The sequence below is a fragment of the Protopterus annectens genome, chromosome 7.part0 (genome assembly GCF_019279795.1).
Source record: "Protopterus annectens isolate FY-2018-M chromosome 7.part0, PAN1.0, whole genome shotgun sequence".
Lineage (NCBI taxonomy): Eukaryota > Metazoa > Chordata > Ceratodontiformes > Protopteridae > Protopterus > Protopterus annectens.
In genome coordinates, this window is record NC_056739.1 from 946,676,109 (window position 1) to 946,695,386 (window position 19,278).

The window sequence follows — 19,278 nt, forward strand, 5'->3', positions numbered from 1 at the left end:
AATGTTCTGGTTGATGTATATGCTTTTAGCTTAGCATTCAATTGGTTTTTAAGAGCTTTTTATTATAGTATATATATAGTGCACAGTGTGTGGTATTAAGTGTTATGCCATTTTGAAAATAAATGCATTCTTGTCTAAAAGAAGCAGTAATGTATAATTAGTGAGAGTAGCAATATTAATGATACTTAGCAAAAAAAAAAACATTTTACTTAATAATTAGATGGACTTTTTAACTATATTAAATGTTTACTTTTCTTGACTCGGAGGAAGGTTTGTGAAATGACTGGTACTAGACCTTTTCTCTACCTTTTTTTTATGTTCAGGTATATTTAGGTGCAGTATATACAGGATAACAATAATGTCATAGTGTAGAGCTGTTTATTTTCTGAACTGCATAAACCTTATCACACTCAGTTTTTAAAGAGAACAGAACTTTTTTTCTAAAGAGGTTCATGTTATGCAGTCATTCATTTATAGCACTTCAGCAAGTCATTATGGCAAGCAAAGAGTCTAAATGATGTCAAATATCTTATGTGTGTCTGTGTAGGAGGGAAATCTTCTGCTGATGTATGTGTGCTTCTTTAAAGAAAGGAGTTATTCTATTTCTAAAGATCTGATGCCATGCACCAGAGATGCTAAGGGCTGTTTGTTCTATTTAAAAACAAAGAGTAAGATGGTAAAGTAAAGTCAGAATGACAATCATATTATATACCTCTAAGGCACTTTTTTCACTGAGAAACAAAGAAATGTGACACTGTGGAATATAGATATAATTCACCTCTTAATTTCAGTAACCCATCCTTAACAAGTCTGTGTGAAAATACTGAAATACTGAACAAAAAAGAGTAGAGAGTTGAAAACTATTTCATCAGCCTTGGTAGATACCTAATGAAAGGTGTAAAATAGAATAAATACATGAATAAATAAACAAATAGCTAGGCAGTTAAGCAAACAAAAACAAAGAATTGACAATCCTTCATCAAGCTGATCTGATAGAACCTTACTGGATTAAAAGTAGAATATTTTTTTTTTGGGAGTTACATGGATTGACACAATTTTTAACTTACTGTCTATGTAATGTTTATTGTTTCTTGATCTCATTAGTTTGATAAACACACTGTGATATCATTGACTCCCATATTCTTTTCTGCAAAAGTTATTTGTAAGCATCATTTTGGGATGTTAGAAGACTGTGACTGAACTATCAGACAAAGTTTATGTTCATTCCACAAAAATATTTTTGAAGTGGACATTTTTGCTTTTACATACACACACACACACACACACACACACATATATGTGCCTGCATGTGTGCACGTGCATGTGTGTGTGTGTGTGTGTGTGTGTGTGTGTGTGTGTGTGTGTGTGTGTGTGTGTGTGTGTGTGTATATATATATATATAGAGAGAGAGAGTGAGAGAGAGAGAGAGAGAGCTCAAAAATTATTTTTGTGAGTTTGTTTTTTTTTTTTTTTAGTTTTAATTTTGCAAGTGACAAAGTTATTGCTCAGTGCATGCATAGTAGCTTGTAAACAGTTGCAGTGCCAATGTTTTGAACATCAATGTTTGGGTCTTTCAATTAAATTCAGTAGAGTGATACCTGGATTTACACAGTATCTTTAATATGTGAAATGAAAAATATGGACTTGTGGAGTAGGCAGAGTATGTTGTAAAAGGGACAAGGCAAAGCTTCCTTTGATGTCTTGCTTTAAAGAAAATGTTGGGTCTGTTACTTCTTCTTGAAGGCACTGAGACATAATGGATTTTAAAACAGGAAAAGACACAAAAGAGTAGTCATTTTTCTCTTTCACACTATATGGTATTAATGGCATTAGGAGTGCTCATAATTTTTCTTCATATATATGTATCTAATCCTTTTTTTCTCGCCATTCTTTTTGCAGTAGAACTTCTTCTTCATACAGAGGGAAGGTGATGGGTTAAAGTATTGCAGTCTTTAGGATACTTTGTAGCTACAAATCATACAACCAAAGAAGTGCAGTACCCATTGTAAGTGATTATTTCACCTAAAATATAATGAATGCTATAAAATAAATCAAAGCACTGCTACATCCAGCACTACTTAGCAGTCTGGAAGAGTTATAAGCATTCCTTTGGATGTGGTCAGATCAAAACCAAACTCTCCACAGAGATAATATTACAATGCATGCATTTCCTATTGACTTCACTGCATTATTTAGAAGTACTGGCATTCAATGTTTCAGAATGACTTACTTCATGATATTTGCTGAAACATGAATATGCTGCAGTACAGCTGCTCAGAATTTCCATATTTGATGCAGAAGTGATTGTCACTCATTATGATGCAACAAACAACTTTCTGAGTTCACAAGAGTGATAATATTCTGATTATAATGATATGATGAACAGTATTTTAAGATGGTTAAAGGCCAACCCCAGGAATTAATAAAATCTGTGTAGGCTCCGTGTAGACCCAACATAGAATGTATTCATGTACATGGCCATAGTTCCCCCTCGGCAGGGCACTATCCATATTAATGATGGCTCACTGCCGAGGGAGACCATATGACCAGGGTTATTGAATCAGTGTAGGGATAAGTGTAGAGGCTACACGTGGTTGTGGATGGACTGTACTGCTCTCCGCTACTGTTGAAACAATGTGAATTGGGTCAAATGTGTAATATTATTTTTAAATATTTTTTTCCATGTTTTGCATGTTTGCGTGGTGCGGCGCTGAGCACAGCAATGCCAAGCTGTGCTTACATATACACAGCTGACACCTGCCACACATCTAAAAATAAAAACCAGATGTTATTAATTATCATAATTACGTATTTATTAAATTTTAACTTTTTTGCTCGTTTTTTAATTGCTGTTTACGTGGCACGGAGCGGTGCTCATACATACATAGCTAACAGTTGCTAGACATCTAAAAATAGAAACCAGATGGAAATTATTTATGTCTGGGTTTATTTAAATGTGTTGCACAGCATACCACGGTACTTAGAAAATGCTAGCAGGTAGCCCAATATTATATGTGAAGGTATACAAATTTTCATAATATCTAAGTAGCTAAGTGGGTAGAGATACAGCTTAATGTTTAGTAGGTCCTGAACTGAAGTATGTACCAAATGGTAAGATGTCTTTAAATTAATTTATTATATATGTTTAATTTTAAACACAAATTTGTGAAATATGGCACTGCTGCATTGGGCTGAGCACTGCTTAAACATGCTAATGGCTACTTTTGTTTGTGCAGTGCTAAGTTGAGATAATTCCCAGGTTGAGCAAGTTTTCACACTGCTTAGCATACTCCTAATGTACACAGCACTTTTTTGAATGTTGCTCAATGACATGTAAGGGCAGGTAAACAGGCAATATTAAGTGCAATAGGTGGGAATTCTCCATCATTCCTTGGCGTCTTATATACTGTGCATATGGCAGGTGGTGCTGGTGAATTTGCCTGTTTTTGGGTGCTCAGGAGTCCAGGGTCTTTGTTGGGCTCTTGGTTAAAAATTATGAACCCAGGCTGCTGCAGGTTGGTTTCCAGGGCACAGAGTGCAAGGTGGAAGTCTTGGACCAGTTGTCCAGTAAACTCACCAGTGTTACTGGTATCCTCCACACAGGTGAGTAGTGTTGTCACCACCATGTTGACCTGAAAAGATGGAAGAGGGGACTCTTGGACACCTGGGTCCAAAAAGCGAGGGCAGGAAATGCCCCATAAGTATGTAAGTACTCTTTCCTCTGTTTTACTAATATGTACTCTGAATGTCTGGAAAACTGGTATGCATAATGGTGTGCTTCTCTCCCAACAGCTGCAGCTGAGGATGTTCACAATGTCAAGTTGCATGCCGGGCACTTGGCCAGGTTCCACCGTGAGTGTGGTGAGTATGGATGTATTATGCTAACTGTAGTGAAATAAGCAAGAAAGAGTAAAGCATCAACTGCAATAAAGTATATACAGTAAAGTTTGTAGTGCAATAAATGTGGACTTAGAGCTGTATTGCAATAAATAAATAATCCAACTGTACTGCAATAAAAAAGAAAACAATACCAATAACTGCATTCAAGTATATACAGTAAAGTTTGTAATGCATGAAATTTGGAATTGTATTGCAAGGAATGAATAATGCCAACTGTACTGCATTAAAAACAGAAAACAATACCGATAACTGTATTAAAGTGTATACAATAAAGTTTGTAGTGCAATAAATGTGGAATTAGAGCCATGTTGCAATAAATGAATAATGCCAACTGTAGTGCAATAAAAACAAGAAACAATACCAATAACACCAAGGAAAATGGTGTACCTCAGGATTGAGTTGTTGTAACCATTAGAGCTGTATGCATTGAGACTATAACTTAAGGAGCTGCAGTCAAGTATAACACTGTAAAAGCTGTAGAATGCAAATGTAATGGCTGCAAATTGTATTGGTTAACTCATATAAGTACTGTTCAAGGTTGTCTGTAGGCCAGTATGGGTCAAATAATGCTCTGTCATCCACAGACATCAGGTAATAAAGGTATATGGGTGAGGTAGTCCACTCTATGAGTTGATATTGTTTGTTGACTTCACAGATATGATACTGAAATATAGCTTACCTACTATCAACATTATGCTTGTATTTCATGCATGTGTGTTCTACTGTCACTGCATTCTAATATAACATTGTAGTAGTAGTAGTACCAGGTCATATTTTGGTTCCAGGTGAGCTGTAGGCAAAATCAGTTAGTCAGTAATCAGTAGTGCCTCAGTAGCTAAGTTTGTTAAATGCTGTGTATGTAGTTTATTTTGCCACACACGGTTTAGAGTTTGAATCCAGCGGTAGGTAGAAGTAAATATTGCAGTAGCAGTCATTTAATGCTCACAATTTCTCTCTCCACAGGGACTACATGTAAATGGGTGAGGTAGCCCATATTATGAGTAGATAATTGTGTGTTTAGGTGTCACAGAGTGTTAAAATTTTGGCAAGAATGTGTTCATCAGCAATGTTCAGTTATAAATAAAATGTGTAATCCTGGTATGGCTATATGCCTGACGTGTCTGTTAAACATTATTGCAGTTAATTAATACATTCTGTGCAGATGCCCCCTGCAGTCCTGCTATTGGATTCTATTTTCATGCCTGCCAAACAAGGCATGGCAGCTGTTTAGTGTCTGTACTGTACACATACATGTCTCTCAAGTGTCACGATTTCATGCTATATAATTAATATTGCATAATCCCTCTGTCAGAGGATTATCATGGAAATTATTACCTAGATATCAAATGCCAATAGGTCTCGTGGTCAGCACCTCCTGCGGTAAGGAAGGGAACGTAAACTCTCTTGTCCACCCTAACCAGCCTGCCCCCCCACTGAAAGGCTCACCACGTTAGGAGACTTTAAACTGCAAACAACCTATTACCACACAGTACAACTGTTCTGTGTGTGTTACATGCATGGAAACAAGAGACCGTAAACTCTCTTGTTCACCCTAACAAACCTGCCCCCCCCCACACTGAAAGGCTTGCCACGTTAGGGGACTTCAAACTGCAAACAGCCCATTACCACACAGTACAACTGTTCAGTGTGTGTGTTACCTGCAAGGAAACAAGGGACAGTAAACTCTTTTGTCCACCCTAACCAGCCTGCCCCCCCACCACTGAAAGGCTTGCCATGTTAGGGGACTTCAAACTGCAAACAACCTATTACCACACAGTACAACTGTTCAGTGTGTGTTACCTGCAAGGAAACACGGTTAATAACTCTCTAATTCTGAATACTGGTACAGTCTGCAGTTTAACCTTGCAAAACACAGCTAGGAGGGTCCGCAGCACTGGCAGACAAACATGAGACAATTTCCAAAGTAAACATATGACAATTTCCAAAGTATTCTTAACTAAGACAAAGGGTACTGTATAAAATATAAAGCCAAGGTTTTATCTAGGGAATCAGCCTATCTGTCCCTTGTAATAGCTTACCTTTTTGAAAACCTCTGGAAAACCATAATAGATTGGCTCTGCAGCCCCAGAGTCTGTTTGGGTCCCGCTCCGTTCGCCTCACTCTGCTTGGCTCACTGCCGGTCCCCTACCCTACCCCCATTTCCCAGCCACCCCCACTACCACTAAATTTATTCTAACCCCATATCACCTGACCACTCCCTACAGCCAATCATCTTCATTTCTCCCAAATTCCACACCTATCCACCTCTCATCCAATCAACACCATTATCAACCAAACACAATATGACACATACAATGTTCTCCTTCCTTACATGCTTCTCACTAATCCTCACAGCCCTAACCTACACCACTTCATTACACACATACAGGTCACTAACCCAAACCACCTATCATACAATACATCCCTTCACACCTACAGAAACCCACATAAGCTTCTCTATATCCCCCTCTCTATTTGATATCAGCAAAACAGTACTCATACACAAGTACTGTTTAGTATCTCTCACTAGAAAAATATCAAACAAGCTACACATAGATATACTACAAAAATCAGACATAATATATTATTAAAAAAATACCTCTTTATCTCTGGAGACATTCAGCCAAATCCAGGACCAACCAACAATATACCACCAAACAAACACACAACAGACCTACTCATCATTAACCTTAACTCTTGCAGTATATCAAATAAAGTCACTCGCTTATATACATTCATAACCCACTACTCCCCTGACATGCTGACCATAACAGAGACCTGGCTAAAACCCAGCACACAGAACAATGAAATTCTCCATCCAGGATATAACATTATTAGACTAAATAGAATAGGAAAGAAGGGAGTGGGGCATTGCAATTATTTATAAAAATACACTTACTATACAACCCTTACCAACTCCTCTACCGAAATTTTATACTGCTGAAATCATAGGATTTATGCTACAACTAAACAATAAAAAGAGTATCAATATTCTCTGTGCATATATCCCTCCAGGCAATAACTCTCCTATAATTGAGGAGATTCTGCAATGGATAAAAGACAACCTCACACAAGAGACTATTCTACTAGGAGACCTAAACACTGATTGGCTAACCTACAACTCTAAAAACCCCACTAACTATATGAACCTATATGGATTCTCTCAACGTATTCTATAACCTACTAGAGTAGATAAGAAGTCCCAAAAAAATCTATATTAGATTGGACATTAGTGAACGCTCAAGAACAAAACTACCAAACAGGTAGTCTACCAGACAGCCTTAGTGGCCGCCTCTCAACATTCCTCCTATGCAGACGTACTAACATACCCAAACCTACAGTCTTTGGACAATCAGAAATGATCGCAAGGTTAACCCTCCAGATCTCAACACTGCATTAAAAAAAATGTAACTGGGAACCACTACACACCCTGAACTTGGACCTAGCAGTGAACTATTTTAATACTACTTTCACTATGGTCCTTGACCAAAAAGCCCTCATAAGAACTATTAGAGCTAAACTCCACTCAGCTCCATGGCTTACTAAGTCCACTAGAGCCCTATTAAAATCCAGAGATAAGGCATGAAAAACCTGGAAGAAAGACAACACTAGTCTTCCTAAACAAAACTATCAACACCTTAGAAACCAGGCTAAACAGCAAACTAAAAACAGGCAAGCCTCTGAGTAGACAAGGGAACCAACTAGAGTAAATCAATAGTAGTAAAAATAAAAAACAAAAGTGGTTCCACATGGCTGGAAATTATTGCAGAAGAAATTTATTGCAAAAAGTAAGCACTTTCACGAATAACATTTGCTTCTTCAGACTGTATGAAGAAGTGAATGTTATTCACGAAGGCACTTACTTTTTGCAATATATTTCTTAAACAGCAAACTAAGCTTGATAAACAAAACTATTACCTAAATATCCAAAGCAAATACTCCAACAACCCCCAAAAGTGCTGGCATGCAATTAACTACCTACTAATACCAGGAAAAACTACCACACCCATTCCCACCTCAACCTCCACAAATAAAACTATCGATATAGCCTCAAAATTCAACCAACATTTCACTGAATCCATTAACTCACTATCCACTCAACTAGCCAAAAATAGCTACACACCCATGCCTACAGACCCTAACAACTCTGCTCCCCTTACCTTCTCACCTATTCCAACCTCTACAATAAAGAAACACCCCTTAAAACTGAAACCCACTACTCTCGCAGCAGATGGGCTACCAGCACATTTCCTAAAAATGGCGGCCAACTCCATAGCCTACCAAGTCTCAATCCTTATCAACCTCTCTATACAGGAATCATATATCCCTCGTCTGTGGAAAGTCTTCTATATCATTCTGCTTCATAAGGGAGGAACCTCTTATGATTTCTCAAACTACCGCCTCATTGCCATACTGTCGCCTTTATCAAGGATACTAGAAAAATGCATACACTCTCAAGTCATGCACACCACAGTACAACCACTGACCTTCTCTCCTTCACAGACCTAGTTAAATAGCATAGGAATAACAACAGATTTGTATCTGCCATATTCCTCAACCTCTCCAAAGCATTCGATATGGTCTCTCACTCCATACTAATAGATACCCTAACCTTCTTAGCCTTCACCCTCAACACTATTGCTTGGTTTAAAAATTACCTATCAGAATGACAACAAGCTGTCCAGTGGCAAGGAGCTTTATCACCTCGACTCCCAACCACCATTGGTGTACCCCAAGTCTCCATATTGGGACCACTATTCTTCTCTATTTTCTCCAATAACCTACATACATGTACCTTGCAGGCCTCACTAATCCAGAACGCAGATGATTCCACCCTAATATGCTCAGCCCCATCCCTGGCCTCCCTACAACACCTCACCCAAGAATTGTTCACCTCAGTAGAAAGATGGATCACTAATATTCAACTCATCCTAAATCCTAACAAAAGATCTACTACTATTCACCCCAAACAAATCAAAAACCACTCCACTCTCCTTCTCCATCTCCTCCAATAACGGTACTGTCATTTCTCCCTCTCTCCACACCAAGCTCCTTGGTGTTGAAATAGACAACAGCCTCCACTTTGACATTCATATCTCTCAAACTATAAAAAAGGTACACAAAAAAATGGGTTCCTTATACAGACAAAAGAACTTTCTATCTAATCAGGCTAAGGTCACCCTAGCTCAAACCCACCTTCTTTCCACACTAATGTATGCAGCCCCAATTCTCACTTATGTTAGAAAATCTGACCTAGAGAAACTTGAGTCCTGTTATAACAAAATTGCCAAGTTTGCCAAAAACTCCCCATTTAGAACCCATCACTGCATACCTCTTAGGCAACTTCAATGGCTTGAACTGCCACAGTTACTACTATATCACCAACTTGTCATATCATACAACAAACTAAAACAACCTGACAAAATTCCCACTCTAAGGCAATTATTGACTAACTACTCTCCAAATCGTCCACTCCACTCTTCCAACAAATCACTCCTCACTATTACCTCAGCTAATAACACAGCCAGCAAAGCTCTCTTTTCCCACATTATAGCTAAAACTTGGAATAATCTCCCTCCATCTGTGACTTCTGCATCTAATACCACTCAATTCAAAAACTCCCTTAAGGCCCACCTTACAAGTTCTTGGCTCTGTCCATGTATTACATAGTCCAAAAATCTGGTACCTCTACAACTTTCTCTTATCTCTCTTTGTACATGCCCCAGTAAGCATGGTTCCTCCAAATGTTATCCATGGAAAAAACATGTACCTGTTAAAATCTGTCTGTTTCTCACTGCAAACAGAATGTACATATGTAAATATTTTACCGACTGGAATTGTCTGTACTTTTTTTTTTTTCACTTCTTTCTAGATGCTACTAGTATTAAAAATACTACTTCCTACACTTTGTATAATATAAATATTGCTGTAATGTGTTGTTTTAATGTAAGCGGAGCTTTTCTCCCCGGGCCTCCGATGTAGATGGGCCTCATCCAGTTGGACCATCCCGGTAAACAAAATTAAAATAAATAATAAATAAATAAAAATAGATTGCAAAGTATCACCAAATCAGCCCACAGAACACCTTGGTAGCTATATAGGTCCACCCAATGTGCAAGTGTTTTGTGTAGTTGCGTACCCGCAGTTGTTACTGCTTAGCCCAAAGTGTCCAATGCAAAAAGCTTGAGAGGTATGTATGTGCTACATCAGCTATAGGAGACTTGTAGTGACTGTACACATACACAAAATACAGACCTGTAGAGTAGATAGTAGTACTGTTGTCAAAGAAATAACCAGAAGTGTTACTAATGGACTGTTTTTTTCTATCTCTCCTCCCCTTATCTTCATTTATTTCTTATTGTTATTCATTGGTTATGATTTACTATTAACATACATTGTTACATTAACTGTATTTTGGGGCATGTGTTTTATTATTATTTTGTTTTATAATGGTTGCATATTAACATATCTTGTTACATTACTTTTTTTGTTGGTGTTATGTTGCAACTGTTACTGACCTGCTGTTAACATACAGTTCTGGTATTTATTGTTGTGTTTCACATAACATGCATTGATATGTAATCGGGTTATTTCCAATGTTTAGCCATGCTGTTATTACTAACAATGATTTGTTCACAACTAACTTATACTTATTGCTATACCTGCATTAAAAGCCATGATGTTATTACTAACAATGATGTGTTCACAACTAACTTATACTTATTGCTATACCTGCATTGCTACAGCACATCAGGGTAGGCAGGTTCCGGCTGATTCGCCTACTTTGCCTCAACTGGCTGTGGCACTGGGTCTTAGCACATCTGGGACCCAGACTGGTGGTGCCCCCTCCACTGCCCTTGCACCACTTGTAGTGTCAGGTGTACTGCCTCAGGGGACGAGGCCCTGCCTCCCCCTGGGAGCGGTGGTAATGGGGGCATTGTCACCCAGACTGAACTGGCTGTCATGGTGCGCAGGATTGTTCATCAGAGCAATGAACACCACCTGCACCAGATTGAGGGCATACTGGCCAAACTGGTGGAGCAGCTTTACCCTGGCACCCAGCCTCCAACACAGCCACCCTAGGGGCAGTGAAGGAGCAGTGTTGACAGTCCCATGGGTGGGGACATGAGTCACACTGCTGCCATCTGGACACATGTGCGACTTGGATTCCACAACTCCCTCCCATCCAAGTTGTTCAACCACCTCATGTGTCACACACCACCCCTGTCTGCTGGCTTATCTGTCTTCTCTTTTTGCAAATGCATCCTGCTCTACCCAACTTACATCTCACTCACATACCTAAGTCCCTTCCCCAACATTCCACACTAACCTTAATAAAAAAAAATGGGTACCTGTTCCCCCCAAAAAACACCACCCCATACACAGCTCTCCATTTCACACACATGTCCACTGAACACAAGTAGTCTGACCAATTGGCTTGGCAACACAGTTATGTTGTCCTCACCCTGAGGTTTTAGAGTTCAACTTCATCTACAAAATCTGTCAAAGTGCACAGCTGTTGCTGTTCAAGAAATGGAGAGCTATGTTATTTTCCTACACCCATCCAGCACATCTCTACCTCACTTTCACTATGTTTTCCCCCTTCTTGCCCCCATTTCACCACTGTCGTATCTCCCCTTTTTTCTTTTCTTTATATTTTTTAGCACAGAGCTGTGTGGCATGCCGCGTCGCTCAGCTTCACTTAGCTCAGCTAAGTAGAGTTGTAATGAGTATATGTTTTTATAACATTGCAAGTCACATGTACAAAATAAACACCTCTGCCATGTTTCAGACCCAAGCCCATCACACTGCATTAACCCATCACACCACACAGATTTTAATTAAAGCAGGTGTTTTCATTAAAACACAGAGATTGCCACTTACAGTCATTAGACATGTCTCAGCGGAGCTGCCCAGCACACTGTACTGAGCAAACTGGAAATAAAAATTAATGGGAAAAATGGGAGTGCACCTTGGACTCTGGTGTAATAATACACCACTAGACAGCCAAAGACATAAAAATGGATGTAAGTGAGGCCTGTGATAGCAGGACAATGTGCCCTTGTATCTGCAACATGTAGAGAGACACCTGCTATGGAATTCATGGCAAAATACATATTCCTCTGGGACTCTTGTGCAGAAATACATCCATATAAAGCCATGCACATACTGATGGATTTAGAAAATGTTTACCACAACCTGTATGTCTGCACATATATCTTGCAAATACACCTACTGCAGCATTGACTTAGTAGCTCAGTCTGTTAAATACGTTGTATATAGTACATTTTGCCACACGCAGTCCTGGGTTCAAATCCAGTCTTGTGTTGCAGTTCAATTACATTATTGTGAAGACAGCAATTAATGACTGAATCATGCAATCTTTATCTGCACAGGACACTGCTAATTAATGAATGACTATCCAGTTTTGCAAGTCAAAGGCCTACAGGTGGGGACACACTGCACATATCCGTATAGAATAACTATATGTTGCCTACTACTCTGTTATTGGCACTGTTGCATAACAGATGTACCTTAATCACATGCTTCGATTGGACTGTAAAGGGTACCCTTACCCTGGCTCTGCCATAATGACAGGGCTGCCACAGTTGCCACAGTTACATGTACAGCTTGTTGTCTTCCAAAGTGTTTGTACTCCCCCCTATGTGTTCTAGGCTGCAGCAGCAGTTGCAGCCTGTAGCACACACACCTGTATGTACTTCAGACCTACTGTACCTCTCAACCCCCTAGCACAAGGAATCCAGACACAGCCATACTTAATGGGGGGGGACAAAGGTTCAGAGATTGGGACATGTTTTACAGTTTTCTCCTACATTGATGGTAAGTTGACACAATAACATCTATTGCTTTAGCATGCATATTAAGAGAGGTATGAAGTCTGACACTCAAAATGTGTGTCTTCCATTACCGACCTCAACCCACAATATTTGCCAGTGAATTGCCAGATGACCACAATGCCATGGGACACAGATCACACATATGAAGTGAAACTGTGGACATATTGCATGAATCTCTAAAGTTGAAGGTTATGGTACCTACCTTCTGCGATGCTGTAGTCTCCACACCTCAGTAATGTCCATCTTAACACCTAAGAAAGGGGCCTAGGTCTACATGAAGGCCTTGTACATTGCACTGTGGTGGCATGTCATTGGCTAATGATAGTGCAATTCAGCTATTTTGGCTGCAATTACCATAGCAGAGCCAGAAATTGGTGCAGAGGCAATTGCCTGCCAATGAGCAGAAACTTAAAAAGGCAAGCAGCTCGTTATGGGGAACAAGCCTGTATGAGACTTACCTCTCACAGAGACTGTATCTATTTTAAACGATTACCAGAAGCAAAGTTCAAAATAGGAGTACTGCACTCAACCAGGTATGTAATTGATTTCTCCATATAAACGGATGCAGATGGAAAGATGGAGGTATGGGGAATAGGGATCACAGCAGTAAGCCTGTCTTAGATGTATGGCAATGACATGTCATTGATACTCAGCTGTCCTACACCTACAGGCATGCCTCCCAAATGTCCCTATTTCCAATCACATCTTAGCTATGTTCCCCTTATTTCCACCTACAACAGTTGGCTGTTGTAGGAAAGCTAGTGAATGACATAAAAAACATAGTGACAAGAGGTAAGGGTGTATATTCCTGTAACATCGGATGATGTACACTAATTCACCTCCTCTCATTCTGTCAAAGTCTCACATAAATATATTTAACATTTTAAAAGTGTTCCTGATTGTCCCTGATGTACTCTGGCTAAGTCTGTGATCCTGTTTATGTTATTCCCTGTCTGGTTGAGAGCTATGCCTAACATAGCTGTCAACCTGTTACAGCAAGATATCTGAACAGAGCCATAATTAATGAAGGGACAAAGGCCCTAAATTTGGGACACAGTAACTGTTGTTCATACATAGTAAGAAAGTGAATAGAATAACAGATATTACAGTAGCATAACTGTGTCCCGAAGGGTATGACATCTTTAACTCAGATGACTGTCTTTATTTTCTGACATTAATCATCAATGATTGTTAACCGTTTGTCAGAAATCCACAATGTTGTGTGAAAATGACCAAAACTATGAGGCAAACATCTTGACATTCTGCAAACATCTGTATAGTGGAGAGATACGATGCCTACAGGGAACATATACTACAGCAAGTTTGCATTGTTTTTTGTCATTGTGCCACACTGGTGTTGCTGGACCGTCCCCATATATTGGTTGTAATAGTACACTGCTATTTGTCTGGCAGTGTCCGTATGACATAATAGTGGGAATTTGCCCATAGGGGGCACATCACAGTAGACTGCAGTGCAGGGTGTAGGAACAGACAGCAAAATCTGTCATGGCACACAGGGACATACCCCAGTATTGCTACTATCTTGGTGGTATCCAAACATGTAGTGTGTTGCCAAACTGTGGGGTATGCCATGTGAGGGAGCAGTGGATAGTGCAGGCCATTATGGGTGTGCTGGACCTGTACATAGTGGACATTGATGTATCTGGTCCTGTAATGTGTTCCCCTTTTGTTGTTATTCAGGAGCCATGTACTGCAGAAGACATGCCCCCTTCTCAGATGCAGTGAATGATATAATAGTGGATGTACTGAGACAGCACCATCAGATCCTGTTGTCCAGGGGGATGCATAATTGGGAACAGTGGGCAGTATTGTGGGCAGACCTTGTGCACGATGTCCATCAGATTGGCCAACAGGACAGGACCTAATGAGGCCTGACACCAGGCAACAGACATGCTGAATGCTGCAATACAAAGAGCAGCAGATGTTGCCAGGGATCATGCTGCTACTGGTGGAGGGCCTGCGACAGAGCAACCACTCTCAGCCACAGAGGAATTCCTGGCAAATCTAGGAACACAAGACAGCTCCCAGGCATCCATCACACCATACACAGTGGAGGTGGGTGCCACAGTGTCCACAGCAGAGGAGTGTCCATGTAAGCTTGCTGTGTTCACCAGTGTAATACTGTATCAGGGATTCTGGCAGGCTGTACATACCTGTACAAGGGTGTCAGGCCTATCTGTATTAGGGGAGGGGAGTTGGGGTTTATGCTCAGTTGTGCACACATACTCAGAATGTCAGCAATACAGTCTGTATCACAGTAGCTACTGTACATGTGGCTATATGCACATATTACCTTGTAGTGCTGCAACATTTGGTAGTGCTTACAATAATTCTCCCTCACCTATTCATAGATCTGTCAGATGTGGCCCAAGTCCATGGTCCTGTACCTGGTAAATGTGATACTGTTTTTTATGGATCATATATGCCCTATAAAAGTTAAGGGCTACCATACTGCCCTATGTACAAATGTGGTGTCTAGCCAAAGTAGAATATTTCTATGTTACATTCTAGAACAGTTAACTATGGTTCATAGACTGGGTAATCACAGATGTGTATTTGAACAACCATCGACGTGTTTGCACATATAGTTATGAGTGGCTACACAGCCTGGTATACGAGGCAATTATTGCCAGATGCCTGTTCAAACACAAAAGGGAGATGATACATACCTGAGGTAGTGACACTAATACTGGGATATAATTCTAAAGATAGGTGTATTGGGTGTTATGTGTAGTTTTATCATGTATATTGCTATAATGCATACCTTACAGGCAGATTGTACTGGCAAGTTTAAGTGGATGTGGCTGAAGTGCATGTTATAAAGGGCTTGACTTGTCTGTGTATGTTGGTGTGAGGTTATCTACTGTGTATCGGAGCAGAGATGAGAAGATGTAGAACTGGTAATTCAGTTGTGGATCCTCATTTGTATGAGGCCGTATGCAACCCCTGCACAAACATCTATGCTAATTTAGTTATGTCCCATTGGGAACATACATATGTTTTGTGTAATAACCAGATTAGTGAGCACATAAAAATTTTCAAGAGATTTGTGGTCAATATTTCTATTTTGTGGGAAGGTAGTGAAGGTGATATTCCAGAATTCATTGAGTATCTACATGGTACCACCTCTGTTTTGAAATTTACATTTAAATGCTCAAAATCTGTTACAGATTTTTTTAGATGTTGAAGTGTATAGAATAGAAGACAATACTATTACCACTAAGCTTTACAGGAAACCATGCTATGCGAATACTACTTTAAGAGAGATAGCATGCATCCCTCTAGAGATTTCAAGAATGTGTTAAAAGGGCAGAGCATGAGAATCCTGAGGCTTAATAGTAAAGCAAATACATTTGATTTTAATTTAAATATGTTTGCATCTTAATTTAAGGATTGAGATACAGAGATTCAGAGATTTCCAGCATGGTCGAGACTGTAAAAGCATCTAGGTATGGCTCAGCTTGACCTTTTTTTCCAGAGGTGGTTCACATGAACAGGTGAATCAGATGGGGATTAATGAGAGCAGAAAGAAGGTTAACTTTTTTATGCATTATACCAATGATACAAATGTGTTCTGTGGTATTATTAAGAAAAAACGGCCCATTCTAGTATTGAATACTGAGACTGGCGATGTTGTAGGGGATCGTCCATGTCTTTGAAAAGATTGTTGTGCTATAAAGATGGGGAGAAGGCTAATAAGCCTAAGTTTATAAGGACAGTACCATGTGGGAAATGTAACTTTTTTAAGTACATAGAAAAGAACACAACTTTTAGACATCCAACAACTGGTCAAGAGTTTGATCTCAAGACCTGTTCTACTTGTTCGACTCTGAATGTGGTGTACTTAGCATGCTGTCAAGCATGCCCCTGATTTTATGTGGGAAAAACTAATAAGATGTTAAAGGAGAGGATAAGGGAGCATCTCCTGGCTATTAGGGACAGAGATACTAGGAATGCCCTAGCAAAACATCTAATTGATAAAGATAATAAACATGTATACAAATTTAGGGGTCTAGAATGTTTAAGTTTTGGGAAACATCTTGGGGATGTTAAGAACATCACAGAACAACATGAAACAAACTGGATTATAAGGTTTCAGGCTGTTAAGGATCCAGGGTTAAATGGTCATGTCCCTTTAAGACCAATTTTAAAACCTCATAAATTATTTAAATAGTAGCTATCTATTTATGTATCAGTTAATTAAGTGAAGTTATTTCCTTTTTGTATATATTGCTGTTAGTTGCATTTGGTTTTACTGGTCTGAAGAAGTGCTCAGTTTGGGCATGAAAGCACTCACAATTTAATAAAAGACTACTATTTTGTTATATTCCTGGTGCCGTGGTTGGTTCCTTACAAGAATTTGCTGTCTTTGACACATGTTAATATCCTTGATATGTGTGTACAGTTCCCAGTATGGCCATATGTGGCTGGTTGCAGTTAGATAGGCAACCATGTGGCCAGGGACAATATGGCCTGTCCAAAGCATGCATTGATACCATCGTACATTACAACACCTGCTCGCCTGTGCCTGTCTACAAGGTGACATTCTGCAGGCACAGGGGTCTGTGGGTGAGTGGATTATGTACTGTTGCAGCCTTAGTCTGGTTCCTTTGGACTAATATTGTGATGTGTAAGTGCGGACATCCTCAGCATTCCAAGGATATGTGGGGACATTCTTACATCCCCACATATATTTATATAGATATATATATATATATATATATATATATATATATGTGTGTGTGTGTGTGTGTGTGTGTGTGTGTGTGCATGTGTGTGTATATATATATATATATATATATATATATCAAACTGTGTATAACAGGTGCAAAATGAAAATAATCAAAATCAAGATGGTTGTCGGTCACTGAGCACACAATTAGTGTAGCTCCTAACTCCTAACATTTCCATCTACCTAACAGAGCCAGCATCGAGCAACAGAAATATATAGAAGACATAGGAAAAGTGCCTAGAACTATATATAAACTGAAAAATAGCATAATTTCTGTAACCAGTAGGGAAAAAAACAACTTTGATGAGCCTTACCTCTGCAGATCGTAAAGCTGCATGGTTCCTGGCCTTCCTGGGTGCTTGAGACCTAAGAAGAGGAAGATTATTAAACTAAACCAAAAACAATGTCTATTCAACCTGAACTAATGCAGGCTCAAACGGTTAAAACTAAATTATTGGTCATTGCTTCTCTAGCAAAGGACATAACTACCAAATGGCAAAAAACTACAAAAACTCAACAAGATACTACCTAAGATCATAAAAGGAACCTTCATTTTCCATGGAGGATCTAAAAACAGCCTTTCAACCTACCTAAACTGAAATACAAAACTTTTCAACCAAACTCTCTACCTTCGGTAACAATCTAGAACAAATATTAACAAGAAATGAGAAAAATGAAGCAAAAATAATGGAAAATGAGGGGAAAATTGAAGAATTGCAAAGCAACATGAAGGCTAACAGCAAAAACATAACAGAAATACAACAGAAACAAATAGATGTCAAAGCTCGCAGACAGAGAAACAATATATTAGTCAGAGGAATCCCAGAGAAATTTGATCATTCCCAGCTGCTCACCATACTAAAAGAAATACTTGATACTGTACTGGACAACAAAAGTATCGCCCTGGAAATCACCATAGAAAGAGCACATCACTCCCTTTATAAAACTCAAGACCCTGAAATTCCAAGACAACTTTACACAAGAATATTACATTTTTCTCATGTTTCTGCTATATTGACAACTGCAAAAGAAATGAAAAACATCACATGGAGAGGCCACCACATTGTAATAATGCAAGACCTTCCACTCATTATTAAACAACAGTGACAAGCTCTGTTGTGCTATTGCACCTATTTAATAAATAAAAAGATTTGTTTTTAAATGAAATACCCCGTGGCACTACCCTTCCAATGCAATAATCACACATATCAAGCCACCAATGCAGAAGCAGCCAAGGCAGCATTTCAAAAAGCTTTCAACAAAGTGCTAAAATAATAAAATGACCTTCTAGCTTAAAAAAGCAAATAAACACTTTACATGGGCCTCTAAAATAAATACAAATGACTAATTATCAACACTTCTTATATTTACCTGCTAAAAGAAAAGAAGAACCTCGATCAATCAAATCCCTACAGATCTTGCCATTGCAGAATTCCACGGACACAGAAAGTTCTAAATAAGCATCCGGGTTTGATGGCAACTATGGTCCTCTTCCTGATTGCTCTTCTCAAAGCAAATTAAGCCTGGGATGACAAGCGTAAAAGGAGACACAAGCAAGAGTCTAAAAGTACAGGACTGGGAGAGAAGTAAAACAAAATGATCGTAATACTGCATTCTCTCTTGATGACCATACCACAAGAGAAAGCTTTAACTCTTTAACCATAATCCATCTAAAATCTGATCAAAAAATCAATAATTAAAAAAGCAAAGGAAGGCGAACCTTAGAGAAGCAATAACTACATGAGCTTCATCTTTTCTACTACCAGA